Source organism: Rhinatrema bivittatum, chromosome 10, assembly GCF_901001135.1.
Source record: "Rhinatrema bivittatum chromosome 10, aRhiBiv1.1, whole genome shotgun sequence".
NCBI classification, from domain to species: Eukaryota; Metazoa; Chordata; class Amphibia; order Gymnophiona; family Rhinatrematidae; genus Rhinatrema; species Rhinatrema bivittatum.
In genome coordinates this window covers 109,265,809-109,288,465 of record NC_042624.1, presented here as the reverse complement: position 1 = coordinate 109,288,465, position 22,657 = coordinate 109,265,809, and the positions used below count along the sequence as shown (strand labels likewise).

At 44.0% G+C, this 22,657-nt stretch overlaps 1 long non-coding RNA gene across 1 annotated transcript in view; it reads left to right on the top strand.

Annotated features, from left to right (window-relative positions):
• LOC115100110 overlaps positions 1-22,657 on the top strand; it is a 72,553-nt gene that overhangs the window by 46,628 nt on the left and 3,268 nt on the right. The window contains exon 2 of the long non-coding RNA XR_003858966.1: positions 6,074-6,215. This is a non-coding gene — a long non-coding RNA (uncharacterized LOC115100110). The remainder of the gene's footprint in view (positions 1-6,073; positions 6,216-22,657) is intronic.

Below are 22,657 nucleotides of genomic sequence, written 5' to 3'. Positions count from 1 at the left end.
TGTCGACACTGAGCATTTCCTACAAAGTCTATATGGATGATTTATGGTTCTTTTTCCCATTTAAATCATTTTAGCAGATCACAGTTAACTTTGTCACTCTATGACACTCTATCAGCCATCAGAAGCTGGCTAAGCTATAATCGACTGTCGTTCAATGTTGGTTCAACAGAAATTCTGATTTTAAGCAGCTTTTCAAGTACAGAAACTCCTCCTATTGGATGGCTATGAAATAAAGGTCTCTAAATCCATACAAAATTTAGGAGTTCTGCTAGATTCATCACGTTCTCTGAGGCAGCATATTAAATCCGTGGCCATATCTTCCTTTGCTAAATTACAGCACCTTAAAGCAAGGCTTGAGCCGATGAATTTTCGCATTGTAGTCCAGTCAGTGATTTATCACCAGTGTTGACTACTGTAACTCCCTGTGCATTGGTCTTCCTGATAACACATTACGTCTATTACAAATCATTCCATGAACATATGACTCCAGTACTGAAAGCACGGCATCGGCTACCGAAACACTGGCGAGTTCAGTATAAAACAGCGATGCTCATCCATACTGTAGTTATAAGTAACAGAATTCCTTGGATAAATGTAGGCACCTGATCAGGCTCTTTGATCTGCTAAGCAGAATCTAGCAGACGTCCCCTCTTTACACGAGAGACCAGAGAGAGAGCTTTTCCCATTGCAGCCCCCATCATATGGAATGCCCAGTGAACTTAGATTCATAATATTAAGGAAATCAAGGCTTTTAAGAAGGCGTTAAAAGGAAGCATTGAATAACCAGCAGGCCTGAAATAGTAAAGGCCTGCAGAATGCAGCTGATAATATTCGTGCATGCATAACAAACTATCGCCTGGCACATTTACGTCTTGCTGTGCGTTTTTGTAATTTTATTTCTGTTTTTTTGTTACTATGCACGTCGTTACAACCCACCCTGAACACAGCGGGGCGCAGGTCAGAAATAATAAAATACAAAATGCTGCAGCATCAGCATGACCCTGTGATTCCTGACACTGACGTCCTGGCCCACGCTGCCCGGCCAACGCGGCTGTTCACAACGCACGGGGCCTGACCGCCATTGCTCTGCCTCCTTCCAGCACTAAGCCCCATCCCAATCCCCCCCCTCCCCCAATCGCTATTCCTTTGGACCGTGTCAGCCCGCCTCCAGTTCCTTCTCCCGAACCCGGGGGAAGGGGGACGATGCCGCACAGAGAGCCGGCGGGAGCACTGGGGCCACCGCCCCCAATGTCCTTGCCCTCTAGGAGTCCTCCTAATCCGCCTGGTGCTTCCCAGGTGCTGCCGTGCCGGGGCGCTGGCTTGTAGCCCTGCTTCTCCGGTGTGCCAGCTTGATTTGCACGCATTATTTTTTTTTTTTTTCCATGTTTGCCATGGGGCAAGAAAAATCTTTTCAAGTGCATGTGAAGGAAGGAGCCTATGAGGCAGTCGGCTGGACCATTAGGAGCGTCATAGCAAAAAATAAACATTGGGGTTTTTTTTTTAACAAAAAAATGCTCTCATGCTTTTTAGGTGTCAAGTAAAGAAACAATCTAAGACCCACTTCCTTAGCAAATCAGAGACTTTAATTTCCAGGGCTTTATTAAATTATCTTGAAACTCTTTCATCTCCTGACCCGAGTAATTTAAAAAAAAAAAAAAAAAGCAGTGGAATAAGAAGGATAGGGCAGGCAGTACAGGGAGGACTGTAGCAGTGCATACGATTAAGGACGCTCTGAATCTTGTCTAACGCATCTGTGCTTCTTTCCTTGGTAAGGAAACTATAAAGGAGCAGCAGCAGCTTGAAGGAGCAAGGGAAACACCTGCAGATCAGTTTGCCTGCTCATTTTTTAAAAAATACTTTATTCTTCTTTTGTTAAAAGCTGTAAATGTGGCGCAATTTCTTTAAAAAAAAAAAAAAGAAAAGAAATGAATCCACAGAGAATTTGTCCAAATACACAATTGTTTTTCTGGGATCAGAGGCTGCGGTTTCTTCCGGAATCCCGTGCACGTGCACCCGAGATGTCGCTTTGCACGATAGCAGAGAATCCCTCCCCGGGGGCTGTTCTGTGAACACCGGCCCTGTTGCACCACCACCCACCACCACTACAGCTCTGACCAATCCAAGCAGCACAAGCCAGCCTCAGAAATCAAAGCCCGCTCTCTCACATGAGCCACGGGACAGTCCCCTTTATAGAAATTTTTGTTAGGGGATTTTTTTTTCCTCCCCCCCTTCCAGAAGTTGCAGGAAACCAGAACCTTGAGGAAAAAAAAATGTATTATTTCATAACTGTGTGAGCAAATTGACTAGCGGGTTTTAGGCACTCTTTTTGACTCGACTGTTAATTCTGGTCCTTAGTCTAGGATGGGTACAATAACAGCATCCACTTTATAAATGTTGAAAAAAAAAATCCACACATGCCTTACACCGGAAAAAACTTGGCAGACTGATTACCCCCATAAAACTGTAAGCCAGCTGGAAGCCAGACAAGCTTGGAATCAAAGCATTACCAGTGAAATGCATCACTTGCAAATATTTAAGAAAACACATTTCCTTAGACAAATGAGAGTGCAGAAATGTTCCTTATTACTTTTGAAATAAATTGCAAGGGAAGAGTGAAGGTGAATCTTACCATACCTTAAACAGGAAAAATAACCTTGCTGTATGCACACAACATTTAAGCATGGATGGCTTCTGATTTTCCTGTTAACTCTGGTAACTTACGGGCCGATACAGTACAGTGCGCTCCGACAGAGCGCACTCTTAACCCTTGATTGGACACGTGTTTTCGACGTGCTAGCGTGCATGCATGTTGATGGCCCTATTAGGTATTCCCGCGCAATTCAGAAAGGAAAATGTGCAGCCAAGCCGCACATTTTACTTTCAGAAATTTTTAATGGGCCGGCGGCTGTTGGGTTGAAAAATGGACGCTCAGTTTTGCCGGCGTCCTGTTTCTGAACCCGTGGCTGTCAGCGGGCTCGAGAACCGATGCCGGCAAAATTGAGCGTCGGCTGTCAAACCCGCTGACAGCCGCCGCTCCGGTCCAAAAAGAGGCGCTAGGGTCGCGCTAGTGGCCCTAGCGCCTCTTTTTACCTATTTTTACCACCGGGACTAATTTGCATACTGAATCGCGCGCACAGGAGAGCGGCCTGTGTGTGTGCCGGGACTTTACTGTATCGGCCTGTGTGTGTGCCGCGGACTTTACTGTATCGGCCCATTACAGTCTTAAAGCTGAATTTTCAAAACTCGTGTTCATAAAAATCAGCAAAAATCCGCGCATGTAAAAGGGTGGGCCGGAGCGTTTCGGGACGGAGCCAACATTTACACGTGTAAGATGCTATTTTATAAGCAATTTATGCACTTAGATTTGGCTGCTTACTCGCGTATGTTTACACCCGATCCGTATCTAGAGTAAATGATCATAAACCTCTTAAAAAGAGAAATACTGACTGGGGGGGAGGGGAGTTGAGGCTGAAGCGCCAGGAGGGTCTCCATGACCTGCAGAAGGACTGGGAGCATGCGTAGACTAATTGGTAAAACCGGTAATTTCATTGCACGCACATGCTAGATAATCTCCTGACGCACGCGTGAAACCCGTCTTATGTGTGTGTGATGGGGGAGGGGAGGGGGGAAATGCCTGTAAATTATGCAGGTAAAATCTCCACGTGTATTTTTAAAGTTAGATGTAAAAATACACAAGTGTAGCAGTTGCACTGTACTTATCCAGATAAATTCTGATTTATCTCGCCAAAAAGGAACTTTGTTGCTAATTAACTGGATACATTTTGAAAAAGACATTTATCTGGATAAATTTTGACTGATCCGGCTAAGCAGCAGCACTTATTCAGACTCGTTCTGAGTTATCCCCTACCTATCTGGGTCAGTATAATATAGACAGATAAGTCTCAAATAGATTATTTATCTGGATAAGTAAGTTAGATGGGTAAAGTTAAATATCCGATTTATGAATCACTTTTTTTTTAAGCAATGCAAAGCAATGCAGAACAATCAGTATTAGAATTTAAATCATTTACAAATTAATCCAGGGCACGGTGATGCTTGTGACTTCAGTGCCAGGAAAAATAGTGGAAAGTGTTCTAAACATCAAAATCACAGAAAATATAGAAAGACATGGTTTAATGGAACAAAGTCAGCATGGCTTTACCCAGGGCAAGTCTTGCCTCACAAATCTGCTTTACTTTTTTGAAGGAGTTAATAAACATGTGGATAAAGGTGAACCGATAGATATAGTATACTTGGATTTTCAGAAGGCGTTTGACAAAGTTCCTCATGAGAGGCTTCTAGGAAAAGTAAAAAGTCATGGGATAGGTGGCGATGTCCTTTCATGGATTACAAACTGGCTAAAAGACAGGAAACAGAGTAGGATTAAATGGACAATTTTCTCAGTGGAAGGGAGTGGGCAGTGGAGTGCCTCAGGGATCTGTATTGGGACCCTTACTTTTCAATATATTTATAAATGATCTGGAAAGAAATACGACGAGTGAGATAATCAAATTTGCAGATGACACAAAATTGTTCAGAGTAGTTAAATCACAAGCAGATTGTGATAAATTGCAGGAAGACCTTGTGAGACTGGAAAATTGGGCATCCAAATGGCAGATGAAATTTAATGTGGATAAGTGCAAGGTGGTGCATATAGGGAAAAATAACCCATGCTATAATTACACAAAGTTGGGTTCCATATTAGGTGCTACAGCCCAAGAAAGAGATCTAGGCATCATAGTGGATAACACATTGAAATCGTCTGTTCAGTGTGCTGCGGCAGTCAAAAAAGCAAACAGAATGTTGGGAATTATTAGAAAGGGAATGATGAATAAAACGGAAAATGTCATAATGCCTCTGTATCGCTCCATGGTGAGACCGCACCTTGAATACTGTGTACAATTCTGGTCGCCGCATCTCAAAAAAGATATAATTGCGATGGAGAAGGTACAGAGAAGGGCTACCAAAATGATAAGGGGAATGGAACAACTCCCCTATGAGGAAAGACTAAAGAGATTAGGACTTTTCAGCTTGGAGAAGAGACGACAGGGGGGATATGATAGAGGTGTTTAAAATCATGAGAGGTCTAGAACGGGTAGATGTGAATCGGTTATTTACTCTTTCGGATAGTAGAAAGACCAAGGGGCACTCCATGAAGTTAGCATGTGGCACATTTAAAACTAATCGGAGAAAGTTCTTTTTTATTCAACACACAATTAAACTCTGGAATTTGTTGCCAGAGGATGTGGTTAGTGCAGTTACTGTAGCTGTGTTTAAAAAAGGATTGGATAAGTTCTTAAGTCCATTACCTGCTATTAATTAAGTTGACTTAGAAAATAGCCACTGCCATTAGCAATGGTTACATGGAATAGACTTAGGTTTTGGGTACTTGCCAGGTTCTTGTGGCCTGGTTTGGCCTCTGTTGGAAACAGGATGCTGGGCTTGATGGACCCTTGGTCTGACCCAGTATGGAATGTTCTTATGTTCTTATGTTCTCAGTGTGGGAGTGGGTGAGTAAGGGCCAAGACAGAGCCTGAGAGGCGGTGAAACAGGAAAAGGTGATTTAAAAAACAAAGAGAGAGAATAAGCCAGCGCCTTCCAACGCAGTAACACATTCTCTACAAGTAAGAGAGTAATAAACTACGCCTGGGCAGGCAGTTTAAAGAGATTCAAGTCGGTAGCAGCTTCCTCTCCAGCCCACCCGCTGCAGATATTAATTTACGAAGATGGACGCTTGCACATAAAAAAAAATATCTAAAGCCTTGTAAAACTATTTTTCTAGCAGTTTGAGATAACTTATTTGCTGTTCTCCAAACGGCAGCATCACAAGATTTATTTAGTCAATTTATTATCTGCTGCCTCAGAGTGCGTGCTCATAGCGGGTTACAAATAAGCAACATCTAAAATTACAATAACATAAAAAAGACCAATTAGGACAAATGAACTGACAGCAGGCACTAAATATAGAAGAATTAAGACCGAATTCAATGAACAAGAGGCAAAAAAAAAATCGCATGCTATGTATGTTGAGAAAGTAGAGCGTTCACTTTTTTTTTTTTTTTGGTTGTTGCAGAAAGAAATCCATTTCTAAAGGGAGCTCAGGCGCTGGTCCCATAAAAGAGAAAAACCTGCCGCAGGATTCGGTGGAGTGTGGCTCTTTAATGGAGGGGCACGCAAAGCCTTGGCCGTCCCGGAGGATCTCGGCGACCGAGCAGGTGAACGCACGGGGCACTGCGAGAGACTGCAGGTGAACGCACGGGGCACTGCGAGAGACTGCAGACAGTAAATGGCTTTACCGCCTGCAGAACACACGTTTCCCGGTGCCAGTTTCTTACTCAACTTGTCACTGTGAACGCGGAGCATTAGAAGCGGATTTATCATTGCGCAAGATCCCCAGCCAATTTTATTATTGTTTGTGCGCGAGAAATACACTGGTTATTATTATCAGACCTGATCCCGGGGTTAGGCCGATCCGGGTTCCTATTGGGGGGCGGGCGGGGGGGGGGGAGCAGAAAACACTGCATTCCAGTGAGGCAGCGCTGCTTCAATCCCCAGATCTCTTCCAATCATCAGACTTCTTTTGAAATCCCAGCAATAACTATGAAAATAACCGCAGCGTGCGCTCATTTTCAATTTCTGGGACATTTGTTGCGGATAACAGGAGAAAACATGTTCTCCTTTAGAGACGGCCAGCTGGTGACTGTCTGGGCCTGGGGAACTTGCTAACGAGTAAAAGCAGGATGTCCGTAGGACCTGCTTTCTGATCTCTGCGCTTGGGTTTGCAGACGACAGAAAAATGTTTTAGTATTCAGTCCCAAGAGGACACTGCTTTTGGGTGATGATGACTGCTACACATGCTCTGCACTGTATACAAATTTAGAAGGGTTTTGCGGAGTGATGGCTGCATGGCCTGATGGGGGTCATCTTTAACTATAGTTTAGGGAAGTTATTTTTATAGCGCTACTTAGCCAGATATGTTTTGAAGATATCCAGTTAAGTAGCCAGTTATCTGGCTACACAAGGCCAGATAATTTAAAAACCTAACCGGTTATATTCAAACATAGCCGACTATAATATATTCAACAGGACATTTATCTTGCTGAATATCATAAGATATAACATAACATAAGATTTGCCATACTGGGTCAGACCAAAGGTCCATCAAGTCAAGTATTCCCTTTCCAATTCAGATCACAGGTATCTGGCAGGATCCCAAAAGTTTGATAGATTCCAAGCTGTTTAGCCCAGGGATAAGTATTGGATTTCGCCAACTCCACCTTAATAAAGGTTTATGGACTTTTCTTCCAGGTACTTGTTTAAACCTTTTTTAAAGCCAGCTGCATTAACAGCTTTCATCACATCCTCCAGCAATGAATTCCAGAGTTTAATTATGCATTGAGTAAAAACATATTATCTCCTATTTGTCTTAAATGTATCACTTAGTAACTTTGTTGAATGCCCCCTAGTCTTTGTACTTTTTGAAAGAGCAAACAACTGATGTGTGTTTACTTGTTCCACTCCACTCATTTTATAGACCTCTATAATATCTCCCCTCACCTGTCTCGTCAAGCTGAAGAGTCCTAACCTCTTTAGCATTTCCCCTTTATCATTTCGGTCACCTTCCTCTGTATCTTTTCTAATTCTCCTAGGTCTTTTTTGAGATGCAATGAGCAGAACTGCACATAATACCTAAGGTATAGACGCACCCTGGCGCAATACAGAGGCATTAGGATATTCTCCATTCCTCTCCTGATAATTCCCAGCTTTCTATTTGCTTTCTTGGCCGCCGCCACCACACACTGAGTAGAGGATTTCAACGTATTATCCACGATGACACCTAAATCCTTTTCTTGGGTGGTGACTCCTAAAATGGAGCCTGAGGACAAGTTTTCCAGGTAACTGTAGCCAGATAACAAAACCACTAAACAGCTTATTGAATATTACCCCCAGCGAATATAACAGATAAGGACCCATCTAATTTGCTCAGGTTATTTCCTGTTACAGTGCCATAGACCTCAGTTGATCTCTGGCTTTTCCTTCACTTCTTTGCAATTAGTGATCCTCTGTATTTGTCCGGTATGTTCCTGAACTCTTACTGTTTTTGCCTCTATCACCTCCCCTGAGAGGTTGTTGCAATCTTCCACCACCCTTTCTGTGAAAAAATATATTTTCCGCTGTTACTCCCGAGTCTGCCTTTCAATGCCTTTTACCCTTATGTCTGTACATCAGTCTCCCAGACCGTAAGGGAAAAAGCACAGGGCTGCTTTTATGGCCAAGTCCCAAAGGAAACGAAGAAAGCGTGGATGGGGGTAACTTGCTGGTGCGGTGGTCACTACCCTTAGCAGAAAGCATGGAGATTACTACCCTTAACCAATAAGCCTTGATGCTTTAAATGCAACTGAAATATTGCTACCCACCTCAACGGCAGGGGGAAAAGGGGAATTGGATTCAGATATCTCACGCCCTTTCCTTCCCCCACGATCCATCCTATGCTCCCCCATCCTCCGGTCAGAGAACCACCGTATTACAGAACAAAACCTTTTATAAATCAGGTGAAAAGTTTCTTGGATAAAACGCTGAAGTAAAGAAGTGTGTGAAGGATTTGGCTGTTTGTCCTCTCTGTTTCGCTCTCTCTCTCTCTCTCTCTCTTCCTTATGAATGTCAGAAGAATCTTCAGTCCCAATGAGCAGTGATCAACATTGAAGATAAAACACCTTGCCAATAAATTCTTGGTGAATTATCACTTGGCTTCTGTTTTATGGCCAGGGGAAAAGAACAAGTTGGCAACTGTAATTGGACTTCAAACCTGTTTTTTTGCAGTATAATTTCTGCTATGTCTATCATCATATCTATGATAAATAGTACCTTGACATTTTAAGTGCCAGTAGTAAAGATATGAGCCTTTGTGCAGTATGGATGAATTTTTGGATCATTCCACCTGTTTTTTTTAACGGACGAGAAAGCCATCACACGGTTGAATAGTGGAACTTGCTTGACTGATAGCTCGATATAAATAGGAGCGTCTGCCTTTTTTCCTGCCCCAACTTGATAATCTATTGACTTGGCTTCAGTCACCAAAAGCCGCCAATGGCATTACTATTTCATTTTTCAGAGCTCTGGGGTATACCGATAGAGCTTAATAAAAACATTGTGAAGACTAGAGTTGGGGGCAGCAAAAGCACTAACGTGATATTTCTCTAGTGCAGCAACATGTCTATCTTTTTAGCTGCAGTTTGTTCTTCCTGTCACTAGAAGCTGCTGAAGCTGCTTTAAGGCAGAGAAAACTCACAGCCCTGTTACACATAAGTGGTAACCCATGTAAAATATTTATAGGCTCAATTCTGCAACATTTCTCATCTGTGCAGCTGTAAACATTTGGCCTGGGGCATTTTTTTCAGAGGCTGCAGAAAAGATATCGGTCTGTCTCTTGGGGGGGAGGTTTACTCCTATTGTTTCAAGAGCAAGGCCATCATGAACATGCCATAATATGGGAAAGCCATCACATGGTTGAATAATAATATGCCCAACCCTGGCAAGGGAATAATAATATGCTCCCCAGCCCTGGCAAGAAGAGCTACTCTACCAAAATCTTTTGAGCTATCACCAGCTGCGCATATAACCAGAAAAATGCTATTTCTACTATAATTTTCCCAAAATGTCTTAATGCAATTCCAGATTGCCAAAACTGTATCTGCTGGGAAAAATTTAAATTTTGGGCAAGTTTTGTGATTGGATTTCGGTATTTATAATTACTTAAGTGCCTCCACTGTGACTGAAATATGGTCAGAGTTATTCTAAGACATACTTGAGTTTAATTACAAACAACTTATAGGAACAAGAATTAGGGTGTCCTAGTGATTAGACATGTACACTGCCATGCCAGAGACTTGGCTTCAATTTATATGTCAGGTTTCTGTTCCATGGGCTGGCCAAGGTGCTGCGGAGACAGCATTCACATCCCCTGGAGCAGTGTGGGGGGAGAGTCTCAGCTGCCACTCAATGACATACCCAGTGGGCAGACTCAGGGTCCATATTAGCCAGATTTTAGAGGAAGCTGTGGTTTGTGGCCCCTGGCTGATGTCCTTCACTGCAATGGCTGACTTTGATTCCTGGCTTTTCTTCTTCATTGACCCATCTTCCCCTTCCCTATCTTTGGGGACTTTAAACTTCCATGTTGGTGACCCCTCTAACTCTTATTCCTCAAAATTCCTTTCTTTAACCTCCTTCATTTGATCTCCGACAATGCTCTATCATCTCTACTCACCAAGATGCCCCCTGCCTTGACGACTTCTCCGCCTCAATTCTTCCGATCTCAGACCATCACCTGATAACTTTCACAATAAGTGTCCCTTTACCACAGATCATCCAATCACCACTTACACCTTTAGGAATCTCCAAACTGTTGCAGCCTGGGCATGCCCAGAATCACAGGATGGATGGATTGATGCAGGAGATAAAATTCAATCTCCTCCACGTGCAGAGCACCGATCCTCGTGCCAACTGGTGCAGTAATTTGCCTGATCCGACCAGGAAGAGGATCGCCTTGAATCAAGGCGACTTGCAGAGGAGTTTCAATGGTCTTAGTGGGGAGTTTTAGATGGGTTCCTCTGACTTTGGAGGAGAAGAACCCTTCCAGCATGGGGGGAGTTCCCGAGGGTGGAGACTGAGAAAGGTCGATTACCAGATGGCGAGGGATCCAGAGTTTCCGGCTACGTTCCTGAAGCCGGCGGTCGATGTGGCCAGTGAGGTCTATTAGCCCCTCCAGGGATTCGGGAAGCTCACGGGCTGCAAATTCGTCCTTTAGCTGCAACGACAGTCCGTCAAGGAACATGAGACGGAGGCTGTCCTCCCGCCAGGCCAACTCAGCAGCCAGGATTCGAAATTCAATGACTGTGGATCAGATAGTAAGCAACAAGAAATCATTTTTAATTAAGCTACATTCTTATGCAGAAACCCCCCCCCCCCTCCCAAAGCTGCACTATTTCATGTTTCAGAATGATATATTATAAAAATTAACTTTAAAAAGTCAGCTAGATTTGAATAAATACAATATATATTGTTGCACAATTTATGCTAATATTTCAACTTTTTTTTATTGCAACTCGTGTAAAAGTACCATTAGTTAGGAAAATTGTTTCTGTGTTTGATCTTTCAAAAAATATAGTTCTTAATTTCTAAAAAAATGTTAAATGTCATACCCTATTGTGTTGTTAACTTTTATAGTAAAGAGAATAATCACCCACTTAACTCCAGAGAAGATCCTTCATTAAATGTCCCCTGTGTGCTTTCTATAAAGCTAGAAAGCATCTTCAATGCAAATGCCAATGAAAAAGAAAAAAATACAGCAAATGTGCATTTGCCCTAACCAAATTATGTTTAAATGCTGAACAATTACACATAAAAGGGTATATTACATAACATTGTTCAGGTGCCATCTTTGTATAATTTAATTAAAGTGTCTAACGTGTTCCATCTAGCTATCTTGAAATAAAAATATATTTTTTTTGTAACTCCAGTCGGCCTTTCCTGAGATAACTGGGGTTATTTTTAGAAGGAATTCTATGATGCATTATTTTTAAGTCTTAGAAGGTAATTTTCAAAGCCATTTCTCAGTGTAAAACAGCGATTTCCCTGTGGAAATGGGCTTTTTAAAAAGTTGCCCTCCCAATATGCGAGGGCAAGCGGGCACACAGGACCTGTATGCGCGCACCTTTACCTGCGGCGTGACCTAGGCGTTCTGGTGGGAGGGCAGGGCTCGGAATTCTACTCATACTCTTGCATTTTCAGATGCCACGCGCACAATTTTTTTTCCCTGAAAATACCACGCACGCACGTTAGCAGGTGTAAATGTGGGCGGGTAGCTTTGGTGGAACCATTTTCAAAGGGAAAGTTCGTGCATATTTTCTCTTTGAAAAGCTGTGCAAAGTCAGAGGGTCAAAAACACCTGAAGAATTTACACCAAAGTGAGCAAAAAAAAACCTATTGCCCTTTGGGGTAGCGTTTCCATTGTTTTTTATTTTATTTTTTTTTCTGTTTTGTGCAGACCATGACAGGAATGAACCTCACTCGTAAGCCAGGGTACGTCAGATAGGATCTCAGTCTCTCAAATTTATTGCTAGTGCTCTTCCTAATACTTGCATTGTGCCAAAGGAAGCCACCTCCTGGAGTTTAAAAGGTGCGATTGTATAGGCCAACCTATCAAAATGTGTAATTAGGTCGCTGGTGCCCAATACAACTAAGGACTATTTTGCTATCTTTCTGCCCCATTTTCGTGGCCTCTGATTATATTTCTCATTACATGAGGATTTTCTCTCTTTTCCTATGCTGTACAGAACAGTTGCTTGGTACCGATACTTCTATTGGCGATGCTGTTCTTGTGTTTTCTCCTTCACCACAATGTCCAGTGTTGTTACACTGAGGGGTGGATTTTAAAAGGCCCACGCGCGCCGGCGCGCCTATTTTGCATAGGCCGCCGGTGCGCGTAAAGCCTCGGGACGCGCATAAGTCCCGGGGCTTTTGAAAAGGGGAGAGAGGGGGCGTGTCCGGGGGCGTTCCCGAAACGACACGGCATTTTGGGGGCGTGCTGCGGCGTTTCGGGGGCGGGCCCGGGGGCGTGGCGCCGGCCTGGGGGCGTGGTCGAGGCCTCCGGACCAGCCCCCGGGACTGGAGGACGGAGCGGGGCTGCCGGCCGACGCGCGCAAAGTTAGGGGGGGTTAGATAGGGCCGGGGGGGTGGGTTAGGTAGGGGAAGGGAGGGGAAGGTGGGGGGAAGGTGGGGGGAGGGTGAAGAAAAGTTCCCTCCGGGGCCGCTCCGAAATCGTAGCGGCCTCAGAGGGAACAGGCAGGCCGCGCTGGACTTGGCGCGCAAGGGGGTGCACAAATGTGCACCCCCTTGCGCGCAGGTTGCACAAATGTGCACCCCCTTGCGTACTTTTGTTCGTGCCTGCTGCGCGAACAAAAGTATGCGCTCGCGCAAGTATTTAAAATCTGCCCCATAGAAATGGCAAGTAACAATGAACTGAAATTCCTTAAGAACCTCCTCATTCCAAACCCTCCCCCCCCCCCCCCCCCTTGTATTCGTGCACATTGGGATCAAGGATATGGACTGAAATGAAATAAGAAACAAATAGAGCCTGGATTTAAAGTCCAATAACAGTATGGAGAAGTTGACCTTGTCTTAACCAAATTCAATCAACATGGAGGCAGAGGATCCTCGACGCCCTCTATTACCAAAGGGGCCAACAGGAGATTCTGTGCTTTATCGTTTAAAGATGTAATATATACATGTAATATGTAATTTATGTAATATGTAATATATGTAATATATACATGCTAAATGTCCATAAAAAGAGCGTGATGTCTTAAAAAGCCATTAAATGTTAAAATGGTGATTTTTTAATGTAATTTTAACCTTCACTATTGCACTGAGCTTTTAATCAGCATCTACACTCGCCATCATTTTGAAGACTGCGATCTTTCTCACCATCATCTTTGTGACGCTTCATAATTTAATCCTAAAGTTTTCTCCCATTGCAGTGTATGGTACATATCTAAGGTCTATGCTTATGAAAGCAAACTGTTAAATACATCTGGATGCAAAAGATATTTTACATTTGGTACAAGTGACTTTTGCAATCAGTCGCAGGAAGGTGGAAATAAATGTCCATGGATCTGAATCTCTGTGCAACCGAAATAAACAGCCACCAATCCAGGCCAATGAAGCAGGAGAAGAAAGTGAATGTAGCCAAATTGTCCCAGATACTTAGTAATTTACATAGCTCAGAAATAAACGTAAATCCCCTGTGGGGTTTTTTTTTTAATCTAACATTATTTATTTAAATTAAGATTTGTAGCCCACATATATCCAATGTTCAAAGTGGGGAACAATAAAACATACATAAAATCAATTCAACATTTAAAAAAACCCATAAAACAACCAAGTTAAATGAAATCATGATGTTCTGGTACTCATCTAAAATAAGACAACATCACAAGTGTGATGTCATGCCTATTAATTGCGGCTTTTTTCCCCCTTGTTCAGCAGCTTAAACAATTAGCAAGCTGAGAAGTACTTTTATCTCAAAATTATTTCATAATGTGCTTCAATTCCAGTCATGTATAATCCCTTGCAAATAATTGTAAATTTATTTTTGTTCATCCTACCTGTTATCGTGTAATACCTCTATTTGTTCTCCAGTCTCGTTAATCCGGTTTATGTTTTACAATATTTATCATCTTGTTTTTCTTTTTACTAGAATAAATTGTGGAGTTTGTTGCCAGAGGATGTGGCAACAAAGTTATAGTACAGCTGGGATTAAAAAAAGGTTCAGACACATTCTGGCAGACAGGTCCATCAATAATCATTAACCAAATAGACATAGAATCACCATCTTGTATGTCTATGAATGAGCAACAGTGAAGAGATCGTCTCATTAAGATCTGCCAGGTACATCCGAGTGATCCAGACTGGCCACTGTCAGAGACAGGATGCTGCACTCGATGGACCTTTAGTGTGATCCAACATGGCACTTACGTTTGTATGTAAGTTATTTTCTTGAGCTATACAACACTATGTAATTATCCACTTTTATAAATGCTCTTAGGGCTAAACGTTTTAATACACTAAAGCAGGGGTCCCCAAACTACAGTCCGAAGACTGGATGTGGCCCTTGGCTGAATTTCAACCGGCCCCACTGCAACAACAGCACAAGGAGCTCGATCTGGCCTGCAGCGGCAGTGGTGGGAGTGCATTCCCCTACTACTGCCAGATCAGTCGGACGTGCAACCCTGGCAGCACGTCAAGAGTGGCGTGGTTGGGACTCACCAGCGCCTACCCAATTTCTGCCGGCGCCTACCCAATTGCCCCGGTGCCTACCCAATTTCTGCCGGCGCAGGGGAAGTGCACAGAAAAGCTTTTCGGTGCACCCTCTGACTTAATATCATGGCGATATTAAGTCGGAGGCCCCAAAAATTTTAAATGGGCCCGCGGCTCACGGGTTGAAAACCGGACGCTCAATTTTGCCGGTGTCCGGTTTCCGAACTTGTGGCTGTCAGCGGGCTCGAGAACTGACACCGGCAAAATTGAGCGTCAGCCGTCAAACCCGCTGACAGCCGCTGCTCCGGGCCAAAAGAGGCGCCAGGGACGTGCTAGTGGACCCTAATTTAAATAAATTACCTGTGCGCACGCCGGGAGAGCGGGTGCTCACCCGCTCTCCTGCGATATTTACTGTATCGGCCCGAAAGAGATGAGTCGAAACTGAGACCGAGCAAACCTTCAGAAAGAGGGAGTAGGTTGATCAAGGCTGAGGGGAGCATGACCTGTCTTCACAGGGGGGTGCAGTAGCAATTCTCTATCCTGGCTGAAGCTACTCCCAGAGGAAGAGACGGCAGAAATTACAGAGGATTCCTCTCTTGGTGAGGATGGGGAAGACCCCAGTGCTACCAAGGAACTGAGACCGAGTTATACATTCACAAGGAGGAACCCCACAGAAACCAAGCTACAGGGTGGGATTAATGAACTGGACAGTGTTGAGAGCAAGACTCTGGGGGTATCCAAGGCTGAAAAGGTGTCCTGGCGGGAGGTCTTCCCTAAGGGGGGCAGCCCAGAGATTTTTCCAAAACACAGAAAACGCAAAGGAGTTATCCCCAGGGGGAAGCGGGGCCTGCTAGATTCCCAAAGAATTAGGTGGGTTTGAATGAAAGAGAAACCGGGATTACGCCAGGACCCCTTAGCAGAGACCCCAAAAAGGCAGGGAAAGAGTTGCCCCGAGAAAAGTTAAACACACCCCACCCAGGCTTCATTCCCCAAAAGCAGAATCGGTGCAAGGAGTTACAACAAGACATACCCTATGCCTTAGCGGCTGAGAACAAAGCTAAAAAAACAAAGAAGAGGAAGCCCCAGGGGAGAACAATGAAGGAGAACAAGGGCAAGAGGTTCCTAACTAGGGACATAGCCCTAGTAGGAGCAATCGCTCAACCTAAGGGACTGTGACATGCCATTGAATGAATAGTCAGGCATTCAGGTAGGGGATTTGCATGCCACAGTCCCCTGGTGCTCTGGGTAACTTTGTAGGAAATCTCAGTTACAAGAAATTCAGAGGATTTAAACTTCTAAATTACAGACCTATGACTGGGGAAGGGATTTGTGAGAGAAATGTGATGGAAGACATTACTGGGAGGCAGACAGATTTTCACCCTGACTAGCAGGGGGGGGGGGGGTTCAGACACGTTGGGTGTGAAGCTCCCAGGTGGAATGGGGATTGTGTGTATAAATAACTCTTAGAGGACTGTACCCACTTAAAAACAGCCAGGAGTCTTACAGAGCTAGAGGATGAAGCTGGGGGAAAAACTTTCCTGCCAATGGATGGGCAAAGACAAAGGAAGTGTCCCCCAATTATAGTTCAGCGGGTTCCCTTGGGAAAAGGGGGGGGGGGGGAGGTAATAACAATACTTGAGGTCTCCTCTATTCGAATGGGGGTCAACAGCACTAACACCTTTTTCCCCAGGTAGAGGCCTTGAGCGCCAATGGAGTCTGCCTGGGGGGGGGGGGGGGGGCTCCCGCCAGGTCGGTCCCAAACCCAGGAACGCCCCCAGGAGGTAAGCGGTCAAGGGGGCGTTACAGACCAAAGGTGACATTTAACTTGGCAATAATTTCTTTTACTTCATTACATGAAATTTGCAAAATTGATCCCATGTGTCATTGAAGTATGATTCCAAAAAAAACATTGACAGTATTGAATGACAGAGCTTTGGACCTCATCTATGAAAAATTGTTATAAACTCTTATGCCAACTACTGCAAAATCATAGGATTCATCATGGACCGTTGCTAATGATTTTATAGTGCAAAATGGCTCTTACGGACAGTTTTGAGCTGAGTTGATACATTTCAAAACATAATTCTTTTTTTTATGCTTAACCATAGTATCTCTATATTCTGAAAGCGCAGTACAGTAAGATATAAGATCATCGTTAGTGCTCTCTTTCCTCCAGCACCTCTCACAACGTCTCATATTCTGCTTCTGTGAGGCTAGATCAATATCAAACCACAGTGCACTGTGCTTTCACTTAAGTGGTTTAGATTGTATTGGGGCAATTTTATCTAAAACAGAGAATGAAGCGTTTTGCTATTCTCATCGATGGCTTGATCAAAATTATTCCATATCTGCTTTTTTTAATTTTGGGTCCATTGATCTTTCAGCTCAATAGAATCAATCTTTTCCCTTTTAGTAACAAACTCTGGAACAGAGGACCGTGTCAGGCTTTGATAATTAAAGGATAAATCTAAAGACACCAAGTAAATGATCAGAGCAGGGCACTTTTGTGCACTTGAAACTTGTTTGAGTATTTTATGGCCATTCTTTTTTTTTCCAAAAATACAGGCTCTAAAGAGTGTCCAAGCCTGTGAGCCAGCTCATTCATTAATTGAGACCGTCCCAAGGCCGCCATGCAATTTGATACTATTTCACATAAATCAGACATAAATCTCCGAGCGTAATAAAGTTTTTTGCAGCGCACTGTAAGCCCGGGTTTGGACGCGTGTTTTCGACGCGCTAGCTTTACCCCTCATAGAGTAAGGGGTAATAGCGTGTGGAAAATGCGCGGCCAACCCCCCCCCCCCCGAAACTAATAGCGCCCGCAACATGCAAATGCATGTTGCGGGCGCTATTGGTCATTCCCGCGCAATACAGAAAGCAAAATGTGCAGCGAAGCCGCACATTTTACTTTCAAAAATTAACGCCTGCCCAAAGGCAGGCGTTAATTTCGGCTGGCACCAGGAAACTGTACAGAAAAGCAGAAAAAACTGCTTTTCTGTACACCCTCCGACTTAATATCATAGAGATATTAAGTCAGAGGCCCCAAAATTTAAAAAAAATCAAAAATTGAAAAAAACATTGTTTTTAAATGGGCGGCGGCCCGCGGGTCGGAAGTGGATGCTCAATTTAGCCGGCGTCCGTTTTCCGAACCCGTGGCTGTCAGCGGGCTCAAGAACTGACGCCGGAAAAATTGAGCGTCGGCTATCAAACCCGCTGACAGCCGCTGTTCCTGTCAAAAAGGAGGCGCTAGGGACGCGCTAGTTTCCCTAGCGCCTAGCTTTTTACCGTGGGCCCTAATTTGCATCTTCTTCTCCCCTGAATCGCGTGCACAGGAAAGTGGCCTGTGCGCGCGCCGGGAGAGCGGGCGCTCGCCTGCTCTCCCGCGACTTTTACTGAATCGGCCCGAATGTTATCAATGTTTCACTAAGTACCACATTGACTCCTCTTTCAACCTCAGCCAGATCATCTCAACTTCCCCCAGACAATATCCCGCTCTGACTTCAGGACAATCTCACCACAAGAGGTGGAGAAGATCCTCCGGAATCAGCCCGTTAAATCTGGTTCACCTCAGATTCATCTATAACCTGAGACAAGACCTAGCTTCCCTGGCCTGGGTCCAATCCCCAGACCTTACCCCAGTTACATTGTCTGGGGCAAGGTCAGGTCAGTGCCATTTTGGAAAATGGCGCCGACTGAGAGGGATGCGAGGGTGCACCCATTCCCAATGCGGGATCCAGGTTAAGGTAAGGTGGGTTCTCTGGAGGGGGGGCTTTGGACACTTCACAGAGATGGGGGTAGGGAGCTTAGAATAGGGGGGGGGGGGCACTGCCATATGCTTTATTGAAACTTTTTTTTTTAATTTTTGGGGGAGTCAGGACTGCCTCAACCGGTGGCCCCGGATTGAAACAGGGGTCAGCACTGACCCTCAAAGAACCTCCCCGTTTGACCATGTTTTTTTTTTGGGGGGGGGAACCAATGGCCCTTGAAGACGATGGTGATCCCATGAGGTTGGGGCTGCCATCGCATTAAAGAGCCACTCGCTGCGCTCCTTCGTATTGCGGTGTTTGGCCGCAGCACAAAAGAATGCGCCATACGGCCACGATGTGTTTTCGGGGGAGGGTCCCCATATCATGGAGACACCCCCCCACAGTAGTGGGACCCCCCCTCCTGCAAAAACACAACGCGGCTTGATGAATCTAAGGTATAACTTTCTGTTTTATCAGGAAGCAAAGGTTTAGTCAGATGTAGTTGACACTAAAGAACATTTGTTTGCAGTCCACACGCAGTTCTTATGTAAAGAGATGTAACCACAAGGAAGTGATGGATATTCATCATTAGTGTAACAAGACGTTTGAAAGGTGAACTCAAAATTTGTTCAGATTTATGAGCCAAACTGAATAGCTTTTTAGAGCAATCACAGGAGCCAGGGTTTATTTGCCTGTCGAGGTGAAGGCTCTGTGCTAGTGTTTTATCGCCTTTGAAGAATAAGTGCCCTTCTAATTTGGAGGTCTCCACAAATCTGCTGCCGAGTCCGATGGTGTAATCACTGCCAGACAGGCTAAGTTGATTTGGCAGAATTAAGAGAGCGGGACTGAAGTTGTGGGAAGATAATATTCCATTTTTTTTTTTTTTTAAATCCCAGAGCGTTGCTTTCTGTGGCAGAGAAAGAGGAAATATTGCTAAAATGACAGATTGTAGGTAAATTACAAAAAATATTTTTAAATTTTCTAGTTATCCATGGATTTTTTTTGTAGGTTGTAATAACTTTAAAAGACCAACAATGTTCCTAAACGTTTACTTAACGGGAGCCAAAAATGGGCACTGCAGAAGAGTACAAGTGTTCCAATTCTTTCAGTGCACTGGTTTTTGGGGGTTTTTTTTGACTGGAATGATCAAGAGAAAGACAAAGTTGAGGGCGCATCCTTCTGGACCCTCTTTGGGCCCTGTCGGTGCTATAGGCTGGCATAGCCCTGGATCGTTCCTCGGCGGCCGCATTTTGTTCACCGCCGGAGTGTGAAACACGGTTAAGCCCTGGGGTGCGGCTGCCACCTCCTGTGCCCAGCAGTGCCAGAGACTCCAGCGGTCTGTTTTGCTGAGTTTTTAAAAGTCATTGCTTATTTACATTCCACCTTTACATGACACTTCAGAGCAGATTACAGTCAGGTGCTGTAGGTATTTCTCTGTCCCCTAGGGCTCACAAGCTAAGGGCCAGATTCATTAAGACTTTTCTCCCATTTTGTGTCTATGGGAAAAACCCTTAAGTGAATCGGGCACTAAGTTTGTATCTGAAGTGACGGGGGGGGGGGGGGGGGAAGCGACTTGCCCAAAGTCACAGGGACTGTCAGCAGGATTTGAACCCTGGCTCCTCTGATTCGCAGCTTGCTGCTCTAATCTGTTAGGCGTGTGCGCCTCGAGTATCAGACCCGGGAGGGAAGTATCAGCTAGAGCCATCAATGACTGACGGGGAGGAGCAGATCTGAGCTTCTGCCTAGACGACTTACTCTGTTGGGTTTTTTTTGGGTTTTTTTTAATTTTTATTGAATTTTCAAATTTTAACAAAGTATCCTCTTTGTACAGAAATATGGTATCATTTAGATATTAAATAACAAAAAGATAACACCATTGGGAAATATTTTCCACCATAAACTACCCATTAGACCTCTGTTAATGGGGGGAGGTATCACAAGCAAATGAGGAGCTAATTCAGGAAACTTATTAATAGAAAGACATAACCCTATGCAACTGCAAGAATGATCTTCAACCTACCAAGAAAAGAACACATCACCCCCATATTACAACATTTATACTGGCTTCCCATAACTCACCGTATTAGATATAAAATCTTGAACATCATTCACAACCTACTCTACAACCCCAGTTCTGTATGGATCTGCACTATGTTACATACATACATACCTACAAGACATTTACGATCTATAGACAAATGTCTATTAGAGATTCCATCGGTCAGAACAACTAGCTTAGCTTTAACGAGGAAAAGGGCCTTTTCGGTCATAGGTCCAACTCTGTGGAACTCCATCCCCGATTTTATCCGAATGACATCCAAACGCAAAGAATTTTAAAAAATGCTAAAAACTTACCTGTTTAACGATGCCTACAAACTCAATAACTGATACCTATCTTGTACTGCTATTTAACCCTAACTCTTTGATCTAATATCTTGTTAAGATTGTTAAGTTTGTTTTATCATGTATGTATATTTGTAAACTGCCTAGACGGACATGTAAATGCCCAAGTGTGCGGTATATAAAAACTTTTAAATAAATAAATAAACAAAACAAACAATTCTACTGTATTTATAATATAGTGACCTACTCTAGACATTGCTAGCTTGTAGCAAAACCTTCTTGGATTCCATAAAACTTTTCAACTGTTCTGGTTGGGAAAAAAAAAACAACCCATAACTATCTCTATTAAATTTTCTCACACATTTACAGGGGAATCTTAGATAGTAAATCATTCCTAGAGCTAAAGCTTTCTGGTGTAACGCCAGAAAAATTTCTCTTCTCTGTCGTGTGGATCTAGTCATATCGGGGAAAAAATCCTGATTCTTTTTTTGTCCCATGAAAAGGGTATTTAATTTCTTAAAGTAGATCCGCATTACATCGCTCAGTTCTTTCTCGCTGAAAAAAAGAAATCAGCAGCGTTGCGCTCTCTCCGCTACTTCATAGGTTGAAGGTTCCAAAAAAATCGGTTAAATATTCTAAATCCACCTTAGTTGCTTGCCCTTGTGCACTAGCTCGAGTTGGCAAAATATAAACTTTATTTGCCACTTCAGGCAAATATTCTAAGACCTCAAGGAAATATCTTTTTACTGTTACCCGTGATAACTCTCCCACAACCCGAGGAAAGTTTAAAATTCTGAGATTTAGATGTCTTGGGGCATTTTCAATGAACTCCACCTTCCTACTGATTAAGCCACAATCTTGTATAATGGTGGATCGCACAGTTTTGACTTGTTGTAATTCACATTCAATATTTTTACATTTTTTTCCATGGTTTCCTGACGAGTTGTTTCACTGTTCTTACTCGTTTGCTCTATTTGTTGAGACAGTGAGTTTACTTTTAACGAACGATCCGAAAATGCTCTCGCCACTGTTGAGGTTGGGTCCCAGAGGGAGTCTTAAAGTGACCACAGTCGCCTTCTCCGATGTCAAATCTGCTCCGGGAGGGAATGGGGGGGGGGGTTTACTTCCAGGCCTCTCGCCTCCTCCAATCTCCTGGATTTCTGCTCCTTCCAGATCTAAAACTCCTGCAGCGCTCCCCGCCGTCCTTAGGGAGCTCAACGCAGGGTCAGAAATTGACACGGCTCCCTCCTCCTCTAGAACATGGAATCCCTCTTCGGGAATCCCGCTTCAGCGCGGCGTCGACATCTCCCGTGCAGCCGGTGGTAAGCGGTCATCAAGGGGGGCTGAGGGAAACCTCTTCCGAGGTCAGGGCGGGCTCTCCTCCGTCCGCCCTAACAGCCAGTACTCCTGTCCCATTTTTTTTACAGTAGTTCCGGTGCATTGCTGGATCGTTCTTTGCCCCGTAGGCAGAGTTGGGCTAGAGGGGTATGCGCCTTACTTTGCCTTTCCTCTTTGGTGGCATTTTACAATTCCAGTGGTCACGCACCACTGAAAAAAGAAAGAAAAAGAAAAATTCTACGAAATTCAGGAGCGAGCACAACGCAATGCTCCCGTCTAGGTCGCCATCTTGACTCCTCCCCCCACTGAGCTGCTTCTCGACTTACTCTGTTTTAAAGCCGTGAGAGAGAAGGGGTCTACAGCAAATGCTGAGGCAGAAGGATCACAGATGGTTGCAGTACAGGAGACAGTTGTGC